The sequence below is a fragment of the Amblyomma maculatum genome, chromosome 10 (assembly GCF_055883805.1).
Source record: "Amblyomma maculatum isolate TAMU_Amacu chromosome 10, ASM5588380v1, whole genome shotgun sequence".
NCBI classification, from domain to species: domain Eukaryota; kingdom Metazoa; phylum Arthropoda; class Arachnida; order Ixodida; family Ixodidae; genus Amblyomma; species Amblyomma maculatum.
In genome coordinates, this window is record NC_139353.1 from 99,799,840 (window position 1) to 99,826,069 (window position 26,230).

Consider the following 26,230-nt stretch of genomic DNA (forward strand, 5'->3'; position numbering starts at 1 on the left):
TACCTCTGTAAATATGTGGCGCTCCAGTGCAAAACGCGAAATTGAATATAAATGCAAACAGTAGCACGACTATCGTTAACCGGATGAGTTCGCCTATCTCTGACGGCGACAGGCATACTAACAGACCTTTTCCAACGTGCTCCACCATTCGCATTTGTTTTTGATTGTAATACAGTAGAACGCCTTTATAGTAAAGTCTCTGGGACCAGCAAAAATCTTTACTGTATCGGGGTCTTTACTTTATCAGTTGTCGGTGATGACACGGCCCTGAAGAGGTCTGGTAGTTAAATGCGCACTTACTGAACATATCTTTTTGCGTAATGAAAAAAAAAACACTCTGAAATACCTTTCATCTCTCCCTTATCATCTTTATGCAATTTTTTTCAGTTACAAAAATTTTTTACATCTTGTGGAAGTACCTCTTAAGCATAAGGAGAACACAGCTACAAATACAACCACGTATAATTTAATGTGAAAACTAAAGCTTTGCATGGGAACACAGTGTCACATTTTGTTGTTTCTGTCCTCTAAAAGGCAATAAATGATAAATGCATGTGCCAGTCAAGTGCTGTAAGACCGCCATGCTGCACCTTCACTTGCCTCTGCTGCTTCATGCTTCGTGCCACACAGTGCTGTGAATGTCCGCCCAATTTTTCCCTTTTCCTTGCTGCACTTTACTATTCTTTACCTTCTGAACAGACTGCACCGCCTCCTTTCCGTGGTTGTATACAGCTTTACTTTGTTTCTCCTACACGCTACGTGATTTTCCTCACTGCTCCAAGGCTTCCGTAAAGTAGGCTTCTCTTGAATGCTTCTAAGACTGGTGGTAAAGCCACTTAAAAGAGCACTCTGTGTTATTTCTCTGTTTTCAAATACAAAAAAGTCTTTGCCTCGCGATTCTAGGTAGTGCACAGGCGGCGATGTCATATCGTGGAAGTTGTCGTCGCGGCCTGGTGCATTTTAATACAACCGATTCTTACCAAACGTGTCTTTACTATAAAGTGGGAAAAATGTGCAGTTTTGTATGGAAGATGGACTGGGACTTCAGTTTCACTTCAGTTTCACTCTGCTATATCAGCGTTTACTATAGCAAGGTTCTACGCACTATTTTTGAGTTGCGCATTTTATTCATTGTAATGATAAGTAAGACCAACGACATACTACAAGAATCACTGCATGCTAGTACTTGCCTACGGCCGCCAAATAACATTGTTAGGAAGCACTGAAGAGAGAAAAGAGGAAATGTGAGGAAGAATCTCACCATCTGTTTGTTAGTGCACCAGGCTAAGGTGAAGAAGCACTCTGTAAATAAACCTTAATAGTGTGGCGGAAGGTGCTGGAACGATCACCACGGACCTTTCTCTACCTTGTTGAAGCCAACGACTTGCTGGACTCCCCCTTTTACCGTGACAATTATTCAAGACTGCGACGTACAGCAGCCAGGCGCAGCAGCACCCGCTTGGCAGCATTACCGGGAGCTGCAGACTTTTTCTGGCAAGGCTGGTGAAGACATGGATGAGTGGCTCACCAATTACTAGCAGGTCGGCACTTACAATCGTTGGGATACCACAGTCAAGCTGGTGAATGTTGTTTTCTTCTTGGACTCCACAGCACTGGCATGGTTCTCAAACCATGCCGGTGCTTTACTTATTATTACTTTACTTATTTACTTATTATCGGTGCTCTAACTAGCTGGAACCACTTCGAAGAGGAATTTCGCAGTTGTTTCGAGGATTTCACTGCAAAACGCAAATCTGCTCAGCAGACTACTTCAGTGCACGAGTACCTGGGGAAATGTGCACAACGTACATTGAAGAGGTCCTGAAACTCTTCAAAACGGTCAATCCCCACATGTCAGAGCAAGACAGAGTTGGTCACCTCTTAAAGGGCATAGTGACGGACTACCTATATCGCTTTCTGAGCACAGAAGATACCTTGGATTCTGCCACAGCCGTCATCAGGCACTGTTGTACGTTAAAAGTTTTAAAGCCACTTTGCATAACCCCAAAGTGCGGCCATTTGCCTAATGTGACCACTGTTGAAAGCAAGGATTCTCATGAGCATTTTACCCTTCAAGTTTAGCTGACATGATTCGCCTCATCGTCCATGTTGAACTTTCTCGCCGTCAAGATGTTGTGAGCCACAGTGCAATCTTGACAGCTGCTCCCTGCAGGCAACTCTAATCCAGCGATCCACTTCTTAAGGTACTACCACTCACACTCATCCTGTCCGTGAACCCTGGAACAACTCCTACGGCTCTGCTATATACTCCTCTGTTCTACACGCAAAGCATGATGGCATTACATCTGGATACTTGGGATTTGCCAGGACCCTTACCCGCAATAACGAACGTTTTTACTGGCCAAAGATGCGCCTAACAACTCAATGTTACGTGACCTCCTGTGTGCAGTGCCAATGGTTCAAGCTTCCCACGACTTCTTCGCCATGCCACACACATCCGGTGACACCACTCACCACACCACATGAGCAAGTGGGTGTTGACCTCATAGGCCCGTTTCCCTGCTCGTCCAAAGGTAATCGCTGGGTCATCATATGCGTTGATCATCTCGCGCGTTACTGTGAAACTGCCGCCATCCTTTCAGCCACCACCGATGACGTCTCTTTCTTCACGCTGTCGGTCCTCTGTCATGGGCCTCCTTGTGTTATTATTAGTGACCGTGGCCGCCAGTTTAAGACAGATGTGGAACAGCTTGTGAGCTTTTGTTCTTGTCAATTCCATCATTCTACACTATACCATCCCCAGACAAATGGCCTCGTTGAACGTACAAACTGGACAGTGACGAACATGCTTGCGATGTATGTCGACTCTCATCCTAAGAACTGGGATGACATGCTTCCCTTCATTACATATGCCTATAATACCTCGCCATTATGCAAGATGTAGAGGTAATCGGGAAAGTGCGATGCAGTGACCACAGGATGGTGAGGTCCCGAATTAGCCTAAATCTGAAGAAGGAACGCAACAGATTAGTAAGAAAGAAACCCATCAACGAATTAACGGTGAGGGGGAGGGCAGAAGAGTTCAGGATCTCGCTACAGAATAAGTTTTCAGCTCTAACTGAGGATGGCGACATTACCCTAGAGGCAAGGAACAATAATTTCAGAGATATCATTACTGAGTGCGCGGTAGAAGTAGGCAGTAGGATAGTTAGAGAGGATACCGGCAAACTGTCTAAGGAGACGAAAGATTTTATTAAGAAACGCCAGAGTATGAAAGCTTCCAATCCAACAGACCAGATCGAATTGGCCGAGATATCAAAGCTAATCAATAAACGCAAGGTGGCCGATATAAGGAAGTATAACATGGAGAAAATTGAGCATGCTGTAAAGAACGGGGGAAGCCTTAAAGCGGTAAAGAAGAAATTGGGCATGGGCGAAAACCAGATGTATGCGATAAGGGACAAGGCGGGCAACGTCATCACTAATATGCAAAAGATAGTCAAAGTAGCCGAGGAGTTCTGTACAGATCTCTACAGTAGCCAAAGTAGTCAGGACCGTAATGAGATTGGCGGTAGGGAAAAACAGTCAGACGTTCCACCAGTGACGAAGGACGAGGTCAAGAAAGCACTAGAAACTATGAAAAGGGGGAAATCAGCTGGAGAGGATCAGATGACTACAGATTTGCTGAAGGACGGCGGGGATATCGTGCTAGAAAAACTGGCCACCCTGTATACGCAGTGCCTGGTGTCATCGACGTTACCGGAACCATGGAAGAATGCAAACATTATCCTCGTTCACAAGAAAGGGGACTCTAAGGACCTTAAAAATTACAGACCAATCAGCTTACTGTCTGTTACGTATAAGGTATTTACTAAGGTAATCGCTAATAGAATCAGGACAACCTTAGACTGCAATCAAGCAAAGGATCAAGCAGGGTTTCGGAAACGGTACTCTACTATCGATCATATCCATACCATCAATCAGGTGATAGAAAAATGCTTGGAATATAACCAGCCCTTATACATAGCATTCATTGATTGCGAAAAAGCATTTGACTCAGTTGAAACCTCAGTGGTGATGCAGGCATTGCGAAATCAGGGGGTAGACAAGCCGTACGTGAAAGTGCTGGAAGATATATATAGTGGCTGCACAGCAACCATAGTTCTGCATAAAGAAAGTAACAAAATTCCCATAAAGAAAGGTGTTAGGCAAGGAGACACAATCTCCCCAGTACTATTCACAGCTTGTTTAGAGGAAGTATTCAGAGACTTGGAATGGCAGCAGTTAGAGATAAGGGTAGATGGAGAATACCTCAGTAATCTGCGATTTGCTGATGACATTGCCTTGCTAAGCAACTCAGGGGATGAACTGCAAATAATGATTGATGACCTAGACAGGAAAAGTAGAAAGGTAGGCTTGAAAATCAATATGCAGAAGACTAAGGTAATGTTCAACAGCCTCGGGAAGGAGCAGCAGTTTACATTAGGTAGCGAAATACTGGAAGTAGTAGGCGAATTTGTCTACTTAGGACAGGTAGTAACCGCAGATCCGGACCACGCAAAGGAAATAACAAGAAGAATATGATTGGGATGGAGCGCATTTGGCAAGCACTCGCAGATTATGACTATCAGCTTACCGGTATCGCTCAAGAGGAAAGTATACAACAGTTGCATCTTGCCTGTACTCACCTATGGGGCTGAAACGTGGAGGCTAACCAAGAGAGTTCTACTTAAGTTGAGGACAACCCAGAGGGCTATGGAACGAAAAATGGTAGGGGTAACATTAAGAGATAAAAAGCGTGCAGAGTGGGTCAGAGAAATAACTCAAGTTACCGACATTCTAGCAGAAATTAAGAAGAAGAAATGGACATGGGCAGGGCATGTAGTGCGAAGAGAGGATAACCGATGGTCGCTGAGAGTAACAAACTGGATTCCAAGGGAAGGAAAGAGTAGCAGGGGGCGGCAGAAAGTTAGGTGGGCGGATGAGATTAAGAAGTTCGCAGGGGTCAAATGGATGCAGCTAGCACAGAACCGGGTTAAGTGGAGAAATATGGGAGAGGCCTTCGCCCTGCAGTGGGTATAATCGGGCTGATGATGATGATGATGATAATACCTCGAGGCATGAAACAATTGCTTATAGCCTATTTTTCCTCCTTTTCGCCCGTCTGCCTTGAAACTCTTTCGACACCATCTTACCGTTCTCTCTCCACACCAAGCCTTCTGTTTCCAGCACCCTCTGCCGCGCTGAAGAGGCTCGTCGGCTTGCCTGGTTACGCATTCTGGACTCTCAGGACCGCTCTAAACAGCGCTACGATCATCAGCACCGGCATGTCTGCTACTTTCCCGGAGACTTAGTATGGCTCTGGACACCTCTCCGCAAGCGTGGTTTGTCCCAGAAGCTGTTGTCGCACAACACAGGCCCATTTATTGTGCTAACATGGATCAATGACTTGAATTACATGATGCTGCGCCAATCTTCCCAAGGTTGCCCCTCGCAAAAAGCACAAGTTATGCATGTCGTAAAAATAAAGCTCTGCCACTCTTGAGTCTCTTAGTTCTTCATCTGCGAAGAGGAAATCTTAGGACGCACTGAAGAGAGAAAAGAGGAAGTGTGATGAAGAAACTCGCCATCTGTTCATTAAGCACCAGGCTAAAGTGAAAAAGCACTCTGTAAATAAACCTTAACAATATATAATCAATTTCTTTTTTGACCTATTGTGGTTTCAACAGGCAAGCGATGGCTATGAGGTCTAGATCATGGGGGGGTACGAAAAAAAAGGAAATTGCAGTTAGCTTTGGTTAAGAGCTTAATTCGCTGCAACACTAAAGCCAGCCTGCCTGAAGAACAGAAATCAGTGAGCTAAGAAACTATTACATCAAAGTTTTTTTATCCAGTCACATGACCTAGGCCTCAGGCATCGCGGTCATGCCAATCACTGAATTGCTTGATTGTTGAAACTGGTATAGGTGAGCAAGAAAAAAGTTCAATTATACATTCACACCAAAGGGTAAAGTAGCAACCAACGCCTTTGTTGGTGCTTTTTGAGTTGCTTAATTTGCAATGCCTTCATATAAGGTAAGCATATTGGATTCATTAACGTAATATAACGTACAACGCAACACATTTTTCCTAATGGGCCCGATTTCCAGTGTATGTGATCTCCCTGACCCTAGCTACTACTGCTCTCCTTAATATTAAAGACTACTCACTCACATTACTTAGCGGTCGTTTGCAAAAACCACATGGTGTCCATGTACTACATTAATGTCTTGCATACAATTGACGAGAACAAAAATGCAGACCGTATTTAGCTATATTATATGTATATGCTCCGGGTATGTCGTGACCAAGGACGTTATATAGAACTTCTGGAGTGGAGGTAGTGCGTTAAATCTGAAGCCGGGGTCTTGCAAGGGACAAGAACGAGGTGTCACCGTAGGGTCATTTTTTATGTAACAGCCCATTTGTGTGTCGACGCTACTTTGCACTTATCTGGATGTCTTTGTGCTCTTTTGTACTGCATGGAATAAAATTTAAAAGAAAAACTTTCGAAAAAAAAACAAGATTAATATTCAGCATGATTGGCTCATGTGTGGCATGTACAAAATATGTATAATTGTTCCGTGTAGATCATGTCCAGTACAAAGGTAACACTGGTCTCTCTTTTAAAATAAACGTAACAGAAGTGAAACTAGCAATCAGTGTTTACACACTCGCAGCACGCAAGGAGTTTTGATCGTGTATCGTTAATCGCTGCATGTCGAGTATAATTGCACAACTTATTTTATGCCTTAAATAATTGTCATTAATTATGTCATTTATATTAAATTAAACTTATGCTACAACGTCAAGTCATATATCATTGAATATAGCTTATATCGAGTATGATATACTTGCACTTTATTTGCCGGTATTAGTTCTTGAGTGATAGTCTGGTGATTTCATTAACAACGAAACTTTAGGCTAGAAAAATCATGTAATATATCTTTCAAAAGTTTCTACGAGTAGAATTCAAAATCAAATGCTAAACTGCATAAAAAATGTAAAATCGAGCTAACGCTGGTCTCTCTCTTAAAAGCATGACAGGAGCGAAACTACAGCGCTCAATGTTTAAGCATTTACAGCACGCAAGAAGTGTTAAGTGATCCCAGTATTTTTTTGGATCGCTTGAAAAGAACTAACATCAGGTGCTTCTTGCGGCGCCTTGGTTACCTATTGGCAGAAATAATGTGAAATAAGACACAAAGCGATCATTCGGTTTTTTTTTCTGCCTTTAATTTCTGTAGTACCATCAAATTTTTGCAGCTTCAAACATTTTAATTAACAGGCTGTCATTTTTTCTCACAGTGATACCCAAAAGAGTCTGAAAGATGTGCACTAGTTCTATAAGTTGCAGCATTAATATGGTATTCAAAGACTATTACTGCCATTAAAGTAACAGACTAATGTTGCAGCCGTGTTGGTATTACAGGCAACGAACGACGCTCATTTGGAGATAATGTTCACAGGTGAAAATTTCCTGCTGGTATCTTGCTGGAAGCTGCTGGTTAGTGCTGGAACCAGCAGGTAACCTGCTGGATTTCTGCTGATTGTATTGGTTCCAGCTAGGGTGCTTGCTGGTTTTCTACTGATCCCAGCAGGTGGCCTGCTGGCTGTGCTGGTTCCATCAGTGTGCTTGCTGGTTTTCTTTGCTGGTTCTAGAATTTTGCTGGTTTCTTTCTGGAATGCTACTGGAACCAGCAAAGTAACCCGCCCAAGTTCACAAACGCATGCACTGGAGTTGGTCGAAATTACTCCATAGCCCTCCACTACGGCTCCCCTTTCTCTCTTTCCACTTTCACTCCCACCTTCATCCCTTCCCTTACGGCGCGGTTCAGGTGTCCACATAGCAAGTGTGACAGATACTGCGCCTTTCCCTTCCTATGAACCAATTATTATTATTATTATTATTATTATTATTATTATTATTATTATTATTATTATTATTATTATTATTATTATTATTATTATTATTATTATTATTATGCACTGGAGTTCATTTACGCATGTGAGAACTTGTTGCATTCCCCTACCGCGAGCTCATTCATTCTACAAAAACGTAGCACGGAAAGTATATACCCGTTTTTACATCATGTTTCTGCTCCGTGATCAAAATATCGCCGTAGCTGCAAAAAACAGCTTTTTAAACAAGCTAAGCCTTTTTTTTTTTTTTTCAACCGGTAGCCGCAGTGTTCTACCGCTATGAGGTATTGCAAACATCAAAGATGCAAAAATATTATCTTATCTTTCCGATTTTGTTTATCACGGCGTGATGCACGAGGCTGTTACTACTGTTACCTTCATCTATCTGCTAGCGTAGCAGACGACACGCCTTCGGACGATCCGGTGCAGCCATTGGGTTGATGTTCATCATCATCAGCATGTTCAACAAGCCAAAAGAAGCCGTTCCGAAGTTTAAACACATCCGTGATGAGTGCTAAACGTGGCGACTCGTGTTTGCGAATGCTCAAGTATTTTGTGCTTTTTACAATATTTAAACGTCGTTGTCAGTATAAATTTAAGGCGTTTTATCCGAAACGTGTACACATATTTGAATCGGTGAAGGTGATGTGATAACTTCTATCAAGACTGAGAAATGTGATGCGACATCTGTATGGCCTAGGACCTACAGTACGTGTTTTTGGTAAGTAAAAAAACGTGCATTTCTTTTTCTTTTTAGTCCTCGTCTTGTGAGATTGGGCTTACGTCTAGCGAATTTGCGAAAACATTCTTGCAGGCTAGTTGGTGCATGAACTTTGCTGGAAGCTTAGCGCGGAAAAACAAGGACATTAGAAACACTGAAAACAACACAGGACACAGCGCCATGACCTGTCCTGTCTTGTTTTCAGTGTTTCCATTGACCTTGTTTTTCCGCGCTAAGCTTCCAGCAAATTTATTTTAGGCACGGAGGAAAACGAATAGCGAAGCAAGCGGGAACAGTGGCGCAAGCGGGCACGACTGCCAGCGCAGTTCGGCTACAGTGCCTATTCTAGGCACTATAGGGGGTATTCACTGACGCGCTGTGCGCGGTGCATTGTGGGTAATTGAGGCACAGTCGGCCATTTTTGTGTCCTCGGAACGAACAGGGCGAACGTATGTATCAAGTGCTGTCGTGCGGTTCTACAAGCAGTGACACCCGCAGCTATATGATAGTTTATTGAGCTATCGTAGACAATAGACGCGTGCACAGTGTAAACAACGGAAGCTGAAGAGCTGCGCGAAAGACCTCGGCATTTTAAGGTTCCGGAAGTACACACGAACAACTCCACCCGAACGAGACACTTCCCCGAGATGCGACGCCACGTATGGCTGGCACGGCACAACCGCACAATTATCATGGAATATGAGAAATGTATGTCAAAATGGGCTGGACTGGAATCTTCTGAATGTGCCCTAGCAGCCAGCTCTTGTCACTATCTGTGCACGACTGTTCTTCACGCACTCGGAAGACACATTCCCGGTAAAAGAGCAGCGCGGCAATGTATCGCTTGCAGTCATGTGCATGCATTCAGCGCGCTGCCAACACCTCCTCGTCGTGTTTTGTTGAAATAAAATCATTCAAAGAGGACTCGCTAAACTTTGTGTTGCCGTACTTGCCTCATTCGATCAGAAGAAGTTGGATGTTTGCATCGCCTGTGTTGGCTATCAAAGCAGACCGCATGCAGATTCGGCGAAGGATCGTAGGCGGGCAGAGTTGTTTTGCAGAAGGTTTGAAGAACTTCATAAACAAATTTATCTCTAATAACAAATCAAGTTTAGCTTGGCCAAAACTGCGCTATATTTCAAGAGTTTTGTTGCAAAAGGTTATTTCAAGCCCGCAAGGCAACGATCGGTGGCGCTACCGGTGTCATCACTGTGGCGTGTGGCAGCGGTTTCTTTTGCTTCCTTACCGCCACAGACGATGCAAAGATCCGACTTCTTCTGATCGATTGAGGCAAGTACACCAAACAAGTTTTGTATAAAAGATACTGACTACTAACGCCATTTCTATGCAGAATATCAGCTTCAAAAACTCATCGGTTTAGTTGGTATAAACGTTGGACGGCACGCACGTAATTGCACAAAGAGCGAGTTCGTCTGCTTCAACCGCGGCTCTTAACCCAGCCGATTGCAACATAGTTGCGTTCTTCGAGTGGTCAGTAGGCTTGCGATTGGTTTCTTGCGATGAAGCTCGTCTGTAGAACAAGGAATTCATGATTGTCGCACACATTTATGCGGGCACAGGCCGACGCTTACCGTGCAGTTGCGCATATCGACTGCACACGGGTTGGTACCAATGTTTTGTTTCGTACAGGTCTCTGTCCGCATCGCGCCCACTTTGCTGATAAATCGAACTGTCACTCATGATACCGATTGAGTTTTCATAACAACGGTGCTGGCATGAGGCAGAGTGACACACCAAACGGACGCGCACGAAAAGCTAACCTAACCGCCGCTCCGTACTAGTACTAGTCAAAAACAGGACGCAAATATGGCGTCGGCTGCATACTGACGTCAGCTGTGACGTCATGTGAATACCTCCTATAGTTCGGCTATGTCTTCAGGTACCGTAGTTCGGCAGTCATGAGAGATGGTAATTTTGTCGTCCCTAGTTTAAAACAGGCCATATCATTTTGCCGAAGTATCATTGGCGTCATTTTCGGCAAATAAAATAATATTTTTGTCGCCCGATTTTTGGTGCCTCAGAAGTTAAGTTTAAGTAAGCACCCGCCGCAGTGGTTAGGGCGCTCGACTGTTGTGCCCAAGGATGCGGAATTGAATATCGGCCGCATTTCGACCCAGGCGAAAAGAGCTATGACGCCCGTGTGCTATTCGACTTCAGTGCATGACAAAGAACCGCAGGTGATCAAACAAAATTTCCGGACCTCGTAGCTACCGCTTCTCTCGCTTTGGGATGAAAACCCAAAACCGATGGCTTATAAAATGCAACTCACACTTGACTCGGTTCTTTTACGACTTGAGCTACAGCTTTTCTCCGAAGTGAAGCACGATGTTCGTATGAGCTCAGTGCGCTTAGAAGGTTATTTTCACCGTTTCGCGGGAGGCTTTTGCGCAGTACTGATATCTGAAGATTAATGCAAGTCTACTGTATTTTTATCACTTGGCTGAGCCGGATGTTGAATGGCAAAATCAGTTTTGCAAATGCGTGTTTGTAAACATGCCAGTGAGCAAATTTTAGAAGAATCCAGAAATCCTTGCACATTTAAAAAATGTTTTTCAGCACATTACAGTTGTGCTGTGCAGTGTCGAGTCAGCTTGTGATGATGAGGGCGTTGGCTTTTTTCATAGTGTCATTATATTAAACTGACTGCATTGCCTTTAGTACTGCTAACCCATGACTAACTTCCAATCCATTTGCAGGGTTTGGGTGTATGACTTGATTAGCATACCAAGCAAGGTTAAAAGAATGCGCCGCTAAACAGTCACGTCTGGCTAGGGTGTGACAACTGGGAAAACCGGAAATTGTCACGGAAATTTCATGCACCGGGAAAAATCAGGGAGACCATCAAAAATTTCGCCAAGCTGCAGGGAAAATGGCACGATATATTCCGCAGTGCATTTTCATTTTAAGCTGGCGCACAGCAAGTGTGTTATTGATGCAGTTTTTTGTTTGTTTTTGTGCTGAGTGCGCGGGTCCCTAAAGCCCCTCTATCTGGAAAGTAGCGAAACTCTCCTCCCTTCGGCTGCTTTCCTCCTCAATGCTCCTCTGATTTCACTCTCCCACCGGCGGGAGCGCTGCGCACAGCACGCTGAACCTGCCTGCGCTCGAGGGGCGCCGCGGAAGGGTCAATGATAGTGAATGGCGTGGGCTTTTTGTGTTACCTTTTAAAGCGTTCTTTTAAATCTGCTTTGCACAGGTAACTACTAATCGATTTGAAAATGTTGTTTGGTTTTAGCGGCACATATTGTTCGCAATGACAAAAAAGGAAGGAGAAGACACGCTCAAAACGGCAAGAAATGTTTGCACTCAGCATCGCGCTCGGGTACTCTGAAGCATCAAAAACGGGAAATAAACTGAGCAGGCAATCATGGTGTCATCTGTGTTGGGTGACAGATAGATGACCCTGAATGAGAGCCAATGGCCCCTTCAGAAATCTTCTGCATCTTTGCGCGTGAGCGGCAAACCGGCGAATTCTAACATCGATCGCTTCTGGCTTACCTATAAGCAAAAGCGTCGATTGTTGTATGCTTTCATTTTCAAACCACGTCTGTAAGAAAACGATGAAGCAGTGTTCCTACAGCTGCTAATCAGAGGCAGTGTAAGTGAAAAAAGTGGCTTTTATTTCTTCGTAAAATCAATTGATCCAGCAAAGTGACTCAGGCAAAATAGGGTCTTATTTTATTGGCACAATACTGGCTTGCTTTAAAGGTCGTAAGCTGTGGCGCATACAAAATACACAGTTCCAAATACAGAAGAAATGTAGCTATAAACACTGTTGCACATTGGAACCAAGTAGCATCTTTGATTTTACTGACACAGCACTGGTCGCTTTACAAGGGCCCTAAGACTGGCGCAGGCACATTAATTGAAAACACACATTTTCAAATAAAAATAAATGCACAGAAAAACACTGTTAGACAATTGGAAGATGCTGAGAAACCTTAACGAAATGAAAAGATATGAAAACGAAGTGCGAGCAAATAATTTTCGTAGAAACATTTTTCACACACGCTACAATCAATCCAATTTTAATTTCGATGATTATAAGCTTCAGATATGCACGAGAATATCTTTAAAAAATGCAAGCAGTTACCAGAAATTTTGAACAATTTACAGATTCATTCAGGCGACAGGCAAAATATTAATTGTATGCAGATTTTCAAACCACAACTTTCACAAATTTTTCAAATTAATAAAACATGAAATTACGAATGCATACTGTCACCGAATCTGATCTGCAGCGACCCGCATGCCTACGCTTTTGCTACCGCATTTACTACTAGTCACTGGAGATATTTTGGAGGCTTCATCTCGGACAAAAATCTGGATCCGTACTTTCACGAAAACACTCACAATCTCTTTCACAACATCGTGGCAGGCTGGGAAGCAAGATACCAATGGAATGCTATCTTTTATCCGGGCCTGCAGTTGTGCAGTGCTGATTGAATTTTTGAGGAGACCCTCTCTGTTACTGCGGAAAAAGTTCTCAGCAATTTTTACAGTTTCGATTACGGCTGGCGATGGGTTCGTCAGTGACATGTGAGTCTATGAAAAGTTCTTCAACTCAATTAACCTTTCGGGTGCCGTGTTGGTAATCAGCGAAGCGCGGCAGTCGTTCTGTTCTACTATTCTATGTTCTGTTTCTATTCTACTTGAACACTGAAACGCGCAGCAGCACGGCATCACGTGCACAAAACTGCACGCGCGCAAGCCACAGGAACGGTACAATGAGGCAGTTTAATGGCGGCAGCGAGAAACTAAAAAACAAGCAAAACAAGATTTTGCGCGCGCTGATGACGTATGGTGACGTGTTTGTCACGTCAGGGGGCCCGGCAGCCAACGACAAACCAGAAAACCCGCCCTCACTCTCTCTTTGGAGAGGGGAGCGTAGAGAAGCGAGGAGAAAGCGCCGGGAGAGGGAAACGGCGGCAAAGATCTTACAATTTCGCTACTTTCCAGAGATAGAGGGGCTTTACGGCCGTGACCTCGAGGCACCCTATATACACCTGAATTTTGACCAATCAAAACTGCCGTTTTTGATACATGGTGCCTATAGGAAATTTCGCAACTGTTAGTATCAAGGAGCTCTGCTAAGGCTGGCATCAGTGCACCTTTAATTTTCAGTAAACTTGCAACGTTTTTACCTGTCATCAACACTTGGCAGCCGTTCACTGTTGTAAATTGGAGAATATGATTAATAAATAGCGTTTTGTTGGGAATTATTCATCTTTGCTCATTATCACCAGCAGCTGCATTTTTGAGCCTCTTCACTCATCAGGGAATTTGACCTGAAATAATCGGGGAAAACCTGGAAAAGTCTCGGATTTTAAAAATAGTGGTTTGCTAGACACCCTGGAGAATGCATTTTACTAATCATTCACTCTGTTTCATTTTGCTGATGAGTTGCACCTCAGATGGCCAGGGTGATGACATTTTTGCTTGAATTTTAGATACATTTCTGCTGCACTCTTGAGGGAACATCTGAACGAACAGGGAAATCGAAAGTGGCAAATTACGTTGCAGATGCCTCTCACACATTGGAGGTGGCATTTTTGGCTACTGCTAGCCACACCTTGTGCACTAACTTTTGATGGTTTTACTCACTTCGTTTTCTACCTTTCTCCTGCACCCAGTTGATTTTTATTCTTGATGCAGACTCTAAATGTATTTGTGCACCGGAATGCAACCAGAGTCTTTTTTGACGCAGTCCCTCTTGGTGGAGAGCAGTCGTCCTTCCCAGCAGCAAAAAATCGCAAAATACTTCGGTGTAGCCAGAATTCATAAAATGAAATTTTGTAAGAAATGCGTGCAAAAGCAGCGCAATTTAGATAGAGCGTTTCCGAAGTTCTGTCGACATTTTTGAGGTTGCTCGCCGAGATTCCGGAAACCACAAAAAGAACGGCCAGAGGGCCCTCTCAGCACTGCTAATCTGCAGCCACTTTGTCGGACAGGAAGCCAAGTGCCAGCGCCGATGGCTTTTTCATATCGCAGGCATGTGGTGGAGACAGCGGCACAAGTCACGGCGAAAGCTATCCCACTTACTTCCTCCAGGATGGGCGGCATGAATGCATAACTATTACATGGTTGCAACCATCCATGCCACATTGTCCACTGCGCTGTAGACATGTTCAAAGGCTGCTGACTCGTGCTGACCGCTGACAATCACTCACACTGCTTGATCTTGTGTGGTGGTGTCGGGGAATGAAAAAGCACTAACCTGCGTGCAAACGCTAAACTTTCTGCCTCAAGTCACTTGTGTACTGCAGCAAAGCCTTCCACTTGTGATCCGAGCGACCGTCGCTTGGCACTGGCAGTGTGTTATATTCACTTCACCACTTCGTTCACAACATTCTATGAATATAGTGGAAATTACATGTGTTTGCTGAACATATTGTTACGCCGCATAGCGGCGCACGAGCAGCAACAGAAAGAGAAGAAGAAGAAGCAGGGGAAGCGAGCCGCATGCAGACTGATCTGGGTTTTCTGAGCCGTGTGCGTCCGTCCTTCATACGACGTTCATCTGTATTAAAACCATTTCATCCGTTACATTTGGTGGAGGTGCAGGGTGGTAGCCATTGAAAGGTACTGTTGAGGAGATAAAGGTGGCAAACCTGCTACACGACGGCTGCGACGAGGTACTGGCGGATCCAGAACGTTTTTACCCACCGCCTACCACCAAATGTAACGGATGAAATGGCTTCCAAGAGCACAATGAGAAGCTCCATAATGGTCTTGAATGCATTGGCAAAGCGGGCCTCATTTTGAATTCGAAGAAGTGCCATTTTGGAGAGCGACAAACTTTAGTTCTTGGGTTCCTCGTCAACGAGGATGGTATCAGACTGGATCCACAGAAGATTGCTGCAGTACGCGACTTCGAAACTCCACACACCCTGAAAAGTCTTCGGAGCTTTCTTGGCCTCTCTTCCTATTTTCGTCGCTTCATTGCTGGTTTTGCGCAACTTGCCCACCCCATTACTTCTGTACTGTACAAGGATTCGCAATTTATGTGGACCCCAGAATGCGAATCCTCTTTCAATCTGCTCAAATCTTCCCCAACTTCAGCACCACTGCTGCGCCACTTGACCCTTCTGCTGTGACAGAGGTTCACACTGACGCCAGTGGCATAGGTCTTGGGGCAGTGCTTGTGCAGCTGCATAATGGGGCTGAGCACGTTGTTGCATATGCCAGCCGCACGTTGACAAAATGTGAATGGAACTACACAGTTACCGAATTGGAGTGCCTCGCAGTTGTGTTCGCTGTGCATAAGTTCCGACCATACCTATATGGACGCTACTTCACCATAGTTACTGACCACCATTCGCTATGCTGGCTCATCGGACTTCGCGATCCATCTGGTCATCTGGCGCGCTGGGCATTGCGCCTGCAAGAATACAACTTTGGTGTCGCATACAAGAGTGGACGACATCACAGTGATGCAGACTGCTTGTCACGGCACCCATTGCCAACTTCCGTTAACGATGAAGACGGCTTCGATGGGTGTTTAGCCTCAATCGCGTCGACGTTTCCTAGTATGGCGACCTTTAGGCAAGAACAACGCTACGACCAGTCACTACAGCCTCTTATACAAGAGGCAGAAGGAAGAGCATAGTCAACACAGTTTACTATCATCGATGGTGTTTTGTTCAAGAACTACTCAGTTGACGGTGCTACCCCCCTTTTGGTCGTCCCAAAAAGTCTCCATGCACAAGTTTTGCATGCCATGCACGATGACGTTACCTCTGGACATCTAGGCTTCTCTCGTACCCTGCACCGAACTCACCAGCGTTTTTATTGGCCACAAATTTATAAGACAACCAAGCAATACATTGCGACATGTCAACAATGCCAGCGACTTAAGGCACGCACCACCACGCTGGCCGGACCTTTACAACCCTTCAAGCCACCTACCTCACCTTTTGAAAAGATTAGAATTGACCTGCTCGGTCCATTTCCAAAGACTGTAGAGGGCTGCCGCTGGGTTATCGTCTGCGTTGACTATCTTACCAGATATGCGGAGACCGCTGCTCTTGCTACCGCAAAGGCTGCTGATGTTTCGTCATTTCTTTTGCATTCCGTTATTCTTCGCCATGGCACACCCCATGTCGTTATAAGTGATCATGGTCTGCAATTCACTGCTGATGTCGTGGAAGAAATGCTCAGACTTTGTGGTTCACACTACCGACACTCGACACCGTATCATCCGCAGACCAACGGTTTCACCGAGCGCACCAACCGCACCTTGACAACCATGCTGTCCATGTACTCTCGTCTGTCCATCGCAACTGGAATGCAGTGCTACCGTATATGACGTACGCTTATAACACTGCAAATCATGAGGTTACCGGCTATTCTTCTTTCTATTTACTCTATGCAAGAACTCCCCACGTTTTCCTTGACACCATCTTCCCCCAACGACGATGCGTCTGTCTCCCAGATATTATGCCGTGCCGAAGAAGCCCGTTGTATAGCCCGTTTACGCACACTGGCTTCTCAAAGCCACTCGAAAGAACACTACGATCTGCATCATCGTGCAGTTACTTACTCCCCTGGAGACTATGTCTGGCTTTGGACGCCCATTCGCAAGCGAGGACTATATGAGAAGTTTCTCTGCAAGTACGATGGCCCCTTCGTCGTGTTGGACCAACTGAATGACGTGAATTACGTTATCGCCAAAGTCACGACGGATAACCGTCGATTCCGCAAGACACAAGTTGTTCACGTGGCTCGTCTGAAGCGCTGCCATCTGCGATCTGCCTAATTTTCTCGAGGATGAAAATCGTTTGCCCGGGAGGAATTGTTACGCCGCGTAGCGGCACATGAGAAGCAACAGAAAGAGAAGAAGAAGCAGGGGAAGCGAGCCGCTCGCAGACTGATCTGGGTTTTCTGAGCCGTGTCCGTCCGTCCTTCATACGACGTTCATCTGTATTAAAATCATTTCATCCGTTACAATATTTAAGAGGAGTTGGTGCAACAAATAATTCGCAATATGGTTAATTAGAAGAGTTGGGCGTGTTGGTACATATTTTTCAGAAAAAGCAGCGCAAAATAGTCGAGGGAAAAGATGAGACTACAATGTCTGGTGATAACATCAGCGCTGTCCTTTTCGTCTCGTCTTTATGCTAGCCTTTTTTTCACTGTTTTTTCTGAAAAATTCGCAATATTCTTGTTTGACTATCTGGCTCTCTGTGTTGTACTGAAATATTTTGCCAAAAACGCAAATTGTAAATGCTCGAAATTAGTAAATGGAGTGCGTCATGTTAGCTTAGAATGTTTGAGCTTATTTTCTCAGAAGTTTGTTTTGAGCTTATTGCCTTGCTCGTGGAAAGCATAGCGTAGCGATGGGTGCATGGATTAGAATGCTCTTGTGATTGCTGATATGTGCTGTGTATCGAGAGTCCCAGATTTATATTTGGTCTTCATTTTTGCCACTGTTAGATAATGCAGCCCAGACATTAGAAAGTGTATACTGTGTTCTTTAAAAAAAAAATTTACAAAATTAAGAAAATCATCATTATTCATCTTAGACCCTGCTTCTCAGTAAATATTAAAAGTATCTACAGACCCTCAGCCTGTTCTGTTCTCATGCTAGGCTTTCCACAAGCAAGCAGCGTGTAAACAATGTATAAGCAGTGATAGAAGAATTGTTGAAGCTATCATTGTGAAACATTGTTCAATTATTTGATGCTGTTTGAAGCCAAAGCGCCAACTTTCGTCGTTGTAAGTTGAAAAATAAAAATGTTGGCTCTGGTCCTCCACATCATCATCATCATCAGCCTGACTATACCCACTGCAGGGCGAAGGCCTCTCCCATATTTCTTCACTTAACCCGGTTCTGTGCTAGCTGCATCCACTTGACCCCTGCGAACTTCTTAATCTCATCCGCCCACCTACCACCTAACTTTCTGCTGCCCCCTGCTACGCTTTCCTTCCCTTGGAATCCAATTTGTTACCCTAATACCCTCTTTACATGGCCGGCTTAACCACGGTTACGCTTCACCGAGGTTACCGAACTTAACCACAGTTAACCGCCAATCGCAGCTAACCGCCATTCTCGGTTATGGCCGCCATTGCCCATAAAGTATAGCCAAAGCGACGCGGTGATCTGTGGAACGAAGCAGCATTTGCAAACATTATATTTATAATGTAGTTTTCGGAGTGCCGTCCGGCAAGGCGTCAACAACGCGGTGAAACTCCGCATGATGGCAGCACCTCATCGACCATCGTAAACACCGCCGCGTTGGCCCCTCCTCCCGCAGACCGTACGCGAACGACACGGCGGTTCGCTACCGCCGACGTCGGAAACAAACGTGCTAAATTTATTGGCATCTGGAATACTGAGCCGAATATCAGAATTGAATCACTCCTAATCACTGACCAGCGGAAAATTGCTGGCAAGACCGATAACCGCGATACTATCAAGTTTCTGTTCACGACAGCTGCCGCCGGTACATTGCGGCTCACCGTTCTGCTTATACTAGCTCTGTGATTAATGTATCGCCAGTTTATCATATCGTTATTTTACGGCAGCAGAATAGGATTCACAATAAAGATGTTTCATGAGTACACCATTTCGACAGCGTTGATCAGTTCCAAAGTACCAATCGCCGCGGCTTCGAAGAGAAATAATTTAGGCCTATCGACGACCAGGGGGTTACGCACCCCGCCGTAGTTCGCCGCACTCGCTCGCTTCATCGCTGCGGTAAGTGTAACGTACCTCCGCCAGCTCGCAGCATCTCGCACTGCAAGCGTTGCAAACTTGTGCACTTTCATTATAAAGCTAAGACCGCGCATTTTTTGACGTTCCACGCTCAGCAACAAGCCGCACAAACGATACTGCAAACACATGATGGGGCTTCAGTACGCAGACGCTTGGCTGTAGGCCGTAACCGAAGACGCCGGGCTGCACAGTAGACACCGGCTATTCAATACGGGCAAACGAGTACACTGCTGAAGCAGACACGCTCGTACACTTCACGCACTCGAGTGCCGACGAGCAGCCTCCATCGACACACGCCGCCATAACCTCGGTTAATGACGCAAACCGAGGTCGCCAAACTTGGTTTGCGATAACCACGGTTAGGGGTGTAACTGTGGTTTGGTCTGCCGTGCAAACGGGCTAACCACGGTTTCGCGTAACCGCAGTTACGCTAACCGTGGTTAACTCTGCCCGTGTAAAGAGGGTATAAGCGACCATCGGTTAGGGTAACCTCTTAACCAAAGTGCTGGTAGACACTTTGGTTTCTTAATCATTGAGCTGTGGGAAGCCAACAGATGCTCTGACATTGTGTTTGAGCATTCATCTTAACTGAGTTCATCTTAACAGGAGTCAACTGTATTTCCTTAAGCCAGTGCAATGTGATGGGGGTGAGTCTCCCGAAGCGAAAAGTAAATGCGTGTGTTCATTTCTCTGGGTTTAATTTACAACTACGTTGTCAGACTGGCCTCGCCGGGGCGGCGCAGTGGTTACGGCGCTCGACTACTGTTCCCAAGGACGCGGGATAGAATCCCGGCCTCGGAGGCGAAAAGCAGGGTGCTCGTGTGCTGTGCGATGTCAGTGCACGTTAAAGAACCCCAGGTGGTCGAAATTTCCGGAGTCCTCCACTACGGCGTCTCTCATAGCTTGAGTCGCTGTGGGACGTTAAACCCCACAAACCAAACCAAACGTTTTAAGACTGAAGGTATTTGCTCATTCTCAAAAAATTGAAATGCAAATGAAATTTTCCTGAATGCTCTTCGAAGGGTGTGGCATGCTAGAAATACGGAGTCCCTTTAGTGGCCATAGGTCCTCCTTGCTCCTCACTTTGCAGACATGGACACTGTTTTTTTTTAATATTTATTTACAACACAATGCCCAAGGCCTTTCTATTTAAATCATACCTGTGGCCCAGCCAAAGGTGACAGGATTGATTTTCGGCCATTTAGCCCAGTTGTATTTTTTTTTTCAGTGCTACAATTTATTCTTACATGTCAAAATGACGCTCAAGTCATGTTACAATGCTACAGTAATCAGTTTTATTCCGTGTGATGCTCTTGACCAGCCCACGTCTTTTGACATGTGCTACAACGGAGCTGTGTTCTCCGTGGAATGGGCCGCTTAATGCGGTTGCTCAGGTGCTGAGTGGGGTGATTCAGCCTGTCAGAGACTGCCTTGGAAATGTATAGTCAGAAACCGAAACACTGCCCTTGTTTTGAGAGCTGCCATTATATATAGCCCAGCTTCAGTGTGCTCGAATTTCCCTGGCCACCACACTGGCCATTTTTGCAGTGCGCTTTTACTTTACAACTGGTCGAAGTGTGTCCTTGTTCTGGTGCAGAATCTTCTGCAGGATCCCTGACCCGAGGTGCGAGTGCTGGCAGTCAAGGGTGTGCTCGGGGGATGACCGATTTCTTTGAGCTTTTTCCTCTTCACGTAAGTAGTGCTTTGTTCGGTCATCCTTGCTGCAGTGTACCTCAGTGCGCTTCGTATACCTCAGTGTGGTGTTTCATCCTTTCATAGCACAAGAGGCAGCTTGCAATCACCCTGATATCCAAGAATGCTGTGGACATGAACTCTTTAAGGTGAGGACCTAAAGGAGGCTTGGGATTTGTTCCACTTGTGTGCAGTTTTTCACCATTCTTACTGTGCAGTGCCGACAGGCATGAAGTGTGTGTTCAATTAAACCCCAAGTCTATATTATGTGAGTTGGAATTGGTGAGGTTCTAGATAAAGATTTGCCGTTGATAAAGATGCTGCACTTGCATTTAATGTGCACTTGCTGTCGAAATCATGTAAGGTTACTCGCAAAAAAAAAATGCAATTTCAATCCAAGGCATGTTTGAGATTTAATACTGCACTGGTAATATTGCAAAATCACTACTTAGGATTCATCGAAAAGTGGAGACGAAATTTTTTGTTGCTAATGTTGCCTTCCACTTCGGAGTGTGGGGGTGTGTGTGCACAGTTGTGTAAAATAATTGTCCTTTACTATTTTAAAGTGTGCTGGAAGTAATTTTTGTTTTCACTTGTTTGACTCAAGCCTAATGTGCTGCTCAGAGAGTACTGTGTTCGACTCTTTCAAAGTTTATTCTGGTTGCTACTTGCTTCATGACTAATAATTCTAGCTGCTTTTTAATATTTTTTTTCTAAGTGCTTGGCTTTTCTTTCAGAATGCATTGAAGTCAAGTCAGTTTTTCTTTAACTTCATTGTGATATTTATTCATTATACTTAGGGGTGTGTGAATATTGAAAATCGTGAATATGAATATTGGGAAAAAATGCCTTCGAACATTGAATGTCAAATAACTGATTGCTGAAAAAAAAAAGGAAAATAAGGAATAGCAAACATTGCTCGTCTCGTTTAGTTGAGAATGCGCATATAATTTCACACATACCATAGTTGAGAATGCACTGCACAGAAGTGTATACTGTATTGAAAAATTTGGTATGAATTTCATACAGGGTTCCATGCACTGGTATATTGTACAGGGTGGACCTGCATGAAACTGTAGCTGTCATATTGCTGCTGAGTACAGTACAGTTAATTTGACCTTCAAGGGAGCAAAGATGTTTAAATTAACTTGAAGCCTGAATTATATTTGGGCCTGCAAAAATTGCAGAAAATAATTTGCATCACAGTACTTTTATCTAATGAACACTTATTCAATGGTTTTCTGCATTTGAGGTGACTACATAGTGACATTCTTTTTTCTTGGTTTCATCAAGTGCTTTGCTGTGCACATATTGTTACGGAGGTTTCCGCTACGCTTTTTGCATTGCGATGCAGTAGCAGTGGTCCCTCTCACAAAACAGCGCCATCACGTTTTGAAGATGCTTCAGTGCACTGTGCATACTGCCGAGCACTGCGGTGAAGCGTGCAGTCAGTGTGTCCAGCAGCCGCGAAATATCGGGGAAATTTTATGGACTGGGAAATATCAGTGAAATGTCCTGGCAACCTTAAAAATTTCGCCAAGTCAGGAAAAATGGCACAATATATTCTGCAGGCGAGGCGCTATATATTGCTTTGACACAAGCGCATTGCAGAGCTGCCACAATAAAACCAATATGCGCGTAGGATGGGTACTCAATAAAATATGTGGAATTTCTGCGTGAGAGTAGTACGAGACAAAAAGCAGGAATAACTGTGCTGGAAGCGGGCAGCGCGAAAGCGATCTGCGAGCTACGGTGCTGTGCGCTCGCCCGCAGCCATTTTGGTTATCGGATGTTTGCGAGGAGTAGGGGGGGGGGGGGGGGGGGCTGGCTTGCATACTCTTGAGGCTGGCATTAGTGCGCTTTTAATTTTCAGTAAGCTTTTCACATTCTTAACAGCCATTAACACTAATGACAGTCTTTCAGCTCAGTCGTGTCCAACTCTTCGTGACACTATGGACCATGTCACGCCACGCTTTCCGGTCTCTCACTATCTTCCTAACATCGCATAACTTCATCTGCAGCGCCTCAAGGATGCCATCTAACCATCGCGTTCGCTGCCTACCCCTTCTCCAGCGACCCTCAACCTTTCCCAACATCAAATCTTTCTCCAGCGACTCCTCTGTTCCCATCAGATGACCAAAGTAACTGAGCTTTAGCTTTAGAATTTGACCCTCCAATGAGCAGTCAGGGTTTATGGTCTACAATATCGACTGATTTTATCTTCTGGCAGTCCAAGGAACTCTCAAGAGTCTCCGCCAGCACCACAATTCAAACACATCAATTCTTCGGCGGTCAGCCTTCTTCACAGTCCAACTCTCGCATCCATACATCACAACTGGAAAGACCATAGCAGGAGTTATACGGATCTTGGTTGGCAGACTAATGTCTCTGCTCTTTACTAGGCGGTCAAGGCTAACCATGGCTCTCTTTCCCAGAAGCAGGCGTCTCCTAATTTCATGGCTGCAGTCTCCTTCCGAGGTAATCTTGGAGCCCAAGAAGAGAAAATCTGTCACAGCTTCCACTTCTTGTCCCTTGATGCTCCAGGACGTGATAGAGCAAGACGCCATGATCTTTGTCTTTTTAATGTTCAGTTTAAGCCTAAACTTTTCACTCTCTTCTTGTATGCGCATCAGAAGTCTCTTGAGTTCCACTTCACTTTCTGTCAATAAAGTGGTATCATCCGCATATTGATACGTTGTTGATACGTTTTCCAGCAATCTTCACTCCAGCTGAAGATTCGTCCAGACCGGCCTTCCTTATGATACACTCTGCATATAGGTTAAATAGGGAGGGCGACAGTATGGAGCCTTGTCTCACTCCTTTCTCAATCGGAAACCAATCAATAAGACCATGCCTAGTTCTGACTGTGGCCTCTTGTCCTTCATGCAGGTTCCTGAGGAGACAGATGAGGTGAATTGGAACTCCCATCTCTTGGAGAGCTTGCCACCTATCTGCTCTGATCTACGCTGTCAAATGCTTTTGCATAATCAATAAAGCAGAAGTAGAAGGTTTCTGGAACTCTCTTGCGTTTTCCATGATCCAGCGAAGGTTGGCAATCTGGTCTCTAGTTCCTCTGCCCTTGCGAAACCCAGCTTGCCCGTCCGGAAGCTCCCGATCCGCATACTGCTGCAGCCTACCTTGGAGGATTTTCAACATCACCTTGCTAGCATGCGAAATAAGCGCGATCGTGCGGTAATTGGAACAATCTTTGGCACTGCCTTTCTTTGGAATGGGGATGTAAACTGACCTCCTCCAATCCTGGGGCCACTGCAGGGTTGTCCAAATCTTCTGTTAACAAATGACAGAATGTTAATAAATGACAGTCTTTACAATATTGTAAATCGCGGAATATGATTAATAAGCTTTTCGTTGTGAATTTTTCGTCTATGCTCATTATCAGCAACCACACTTTTCAGTCTCTTCTATCGTCAGGGAATTCGACCTGAAATAATCAGGGAAAACCTGGAAAAGTCAGGGATTTTGAAAATAGTGGTTTGCTGGGCACCCTGGTATATCTCTAACATTTCTGGTAACACCACACCAGTTGTTATGGGGCGTCTGCCTAAAGCAATGCACTGACACTTTCCTAGAAATGGCATTCTCATGGTTGAATGAATGAAACATCATTGGTGCGTGTGGGCATTGGGGCAGTCTGCACAGGCACATGCAAAAGTGAGCCACCCACACATTAGAAGCGCTGTTCATGGCATATTTTCTCTAAATGCGGTTTGCATCACGCTTGACGTGTTCTCGTGTGGATTTGCACCAAATATGTGGTTCTTGGGTAGATGCTTTCAATTTTCATTATTTATCTTTTGAGTGCAGTAGCATGGTGCTGGTAGCATATTTTTTTTTCCATGCAGCTACCTTCATGGCATTTAGAGATGGAGCACACCTGCTGTAGTACCACAGTCACAAAGGGAAAATGTGTCCATGCAGATTGCAGAATTTTTATGGGCATGGAAAATCAAACTATGAGTCATGACAAACCTCTGCCATTATCTTTATTTTCTTTGTGCAGTCCAAGGCAGCCGCTACACCAAATTCTTGTTGGCCAACAAGCCCCCAGAGAACCAATGCACCAAATTCTGATTATGCAACCCTCGGCTGAAACCTAGCAGCTGCTGGTCTCAATACCAGTTGGTCCCAGTACCTGCTGGTCCCAGTAGCTGCTGGGAATGTGCTAATAAGCCTTGTACTGCTGGAACCAGCAGAATATTTTCACCTGGTGCAATATACAGATCTAAGAACATTCTCATCCCGAAACAGTGTTCATCAATTTCTGTGCACTAATTTTGAAACTACTTTTACGGATTTGCTATGTGCGTACGCGGTTCTATATTATAGCATAGGAAGTTGTTTTCTGGTCCAAGAATTCATAAAATCTGAAGAATATCTTAGCTCGCCGCTGGTTGCATCCACTCTTATAACAATGCGTCGTATGAAACATGAAAATGGCACTCTAAATAAATGTCAAGATGATTTCAATAAATGCTCTAAAACCTACACGCTCACAAGCGCTTACGAATAAATGTTCTAAAATCTACACACACGGAAGCGCTCGCGAAGCGCTTGCGCTGGCCGGCGCCGATTGCTTTCTGGCCCTTGCAACATGGCCGCCGCTAGCTCATCCCATTGTTTATTGTACAGTGGCTAGATAGTTTATAATAAAACTATCGGGGACCATAGATAAGTTGGCTCTGCCGGCTTCGCCCGCCCGCATTGGTGTCCATGGGGGACCGCCACTCCAGTTCTATTCATAACTTAATCTCCATCACATGGGTTGTGAAATGTCGCCAATCGGTGTGATGTAGGCAGAGTAATGTCGGCACCCACGGAATTGTCTGGTGTGTGTGCTTTGTTTAGAAGAAAGACAGATGCGTTAGAGCAGCGCTGCCAAGCTAACCGTAAATCTAGGTATACAATGCAGGTCGCAGGTAATTTACAAGGAAGGAAGGAAAGACTTTAGCCCTATATTGGCGGTTTTTGGGGTGTCTTCAGTGATGTCTGCTTGTTGCACCCACAAGTCTTCTCCGTCGACCTCGTCCACTTCTACCCAGTGGTCGGTTGCCCTCAGTCCAGAGCTCAGCTGGCCGCTGTCGCCCGTTGAGCTCACTGTACTAGACCTTGCTGGTCTTCGCAGTGGTCAATTTAAAAAC

General features: G+C 44.9%; 1 long non-coding RNA gene across 4 annotated transcripts; it reads left to right on the top strand.

Moving 5' to 3' along the window:
- The first annotated feature begins 8,397 nt into the window (after positions 1-8,397).
- LOC146177108 (uncharacterized) lies at positions 8,398-25,668 on the top strand. Of its 4 annotated transcripts, none has more exons than XR_014701606.1 (4): positions 8,398-8,644; positions 20,989-21,071; positions 21,159-21,220; positions 25,093-25,668. It is a non-coding gene; the product is annotated as an uncharacterized LOC146177108 (long non-coding RNA). The 4 variants fall into 4 exon arrangements; XR_014701605.1 differs by having other exon boundaries at positions 20,977-21,071; positions 25,093-25,663; XR_014701607.1 differs by lacking the exon at positions 25,093-25,668 and adding an exon at positions 23,961-24,739 and having other exon boundaries at positions 8,399-8,644; positions 20,977-21,071.
- The last annotated feature ends 562 nt before the right edge of the window (positions 25,669-26,230 follow it).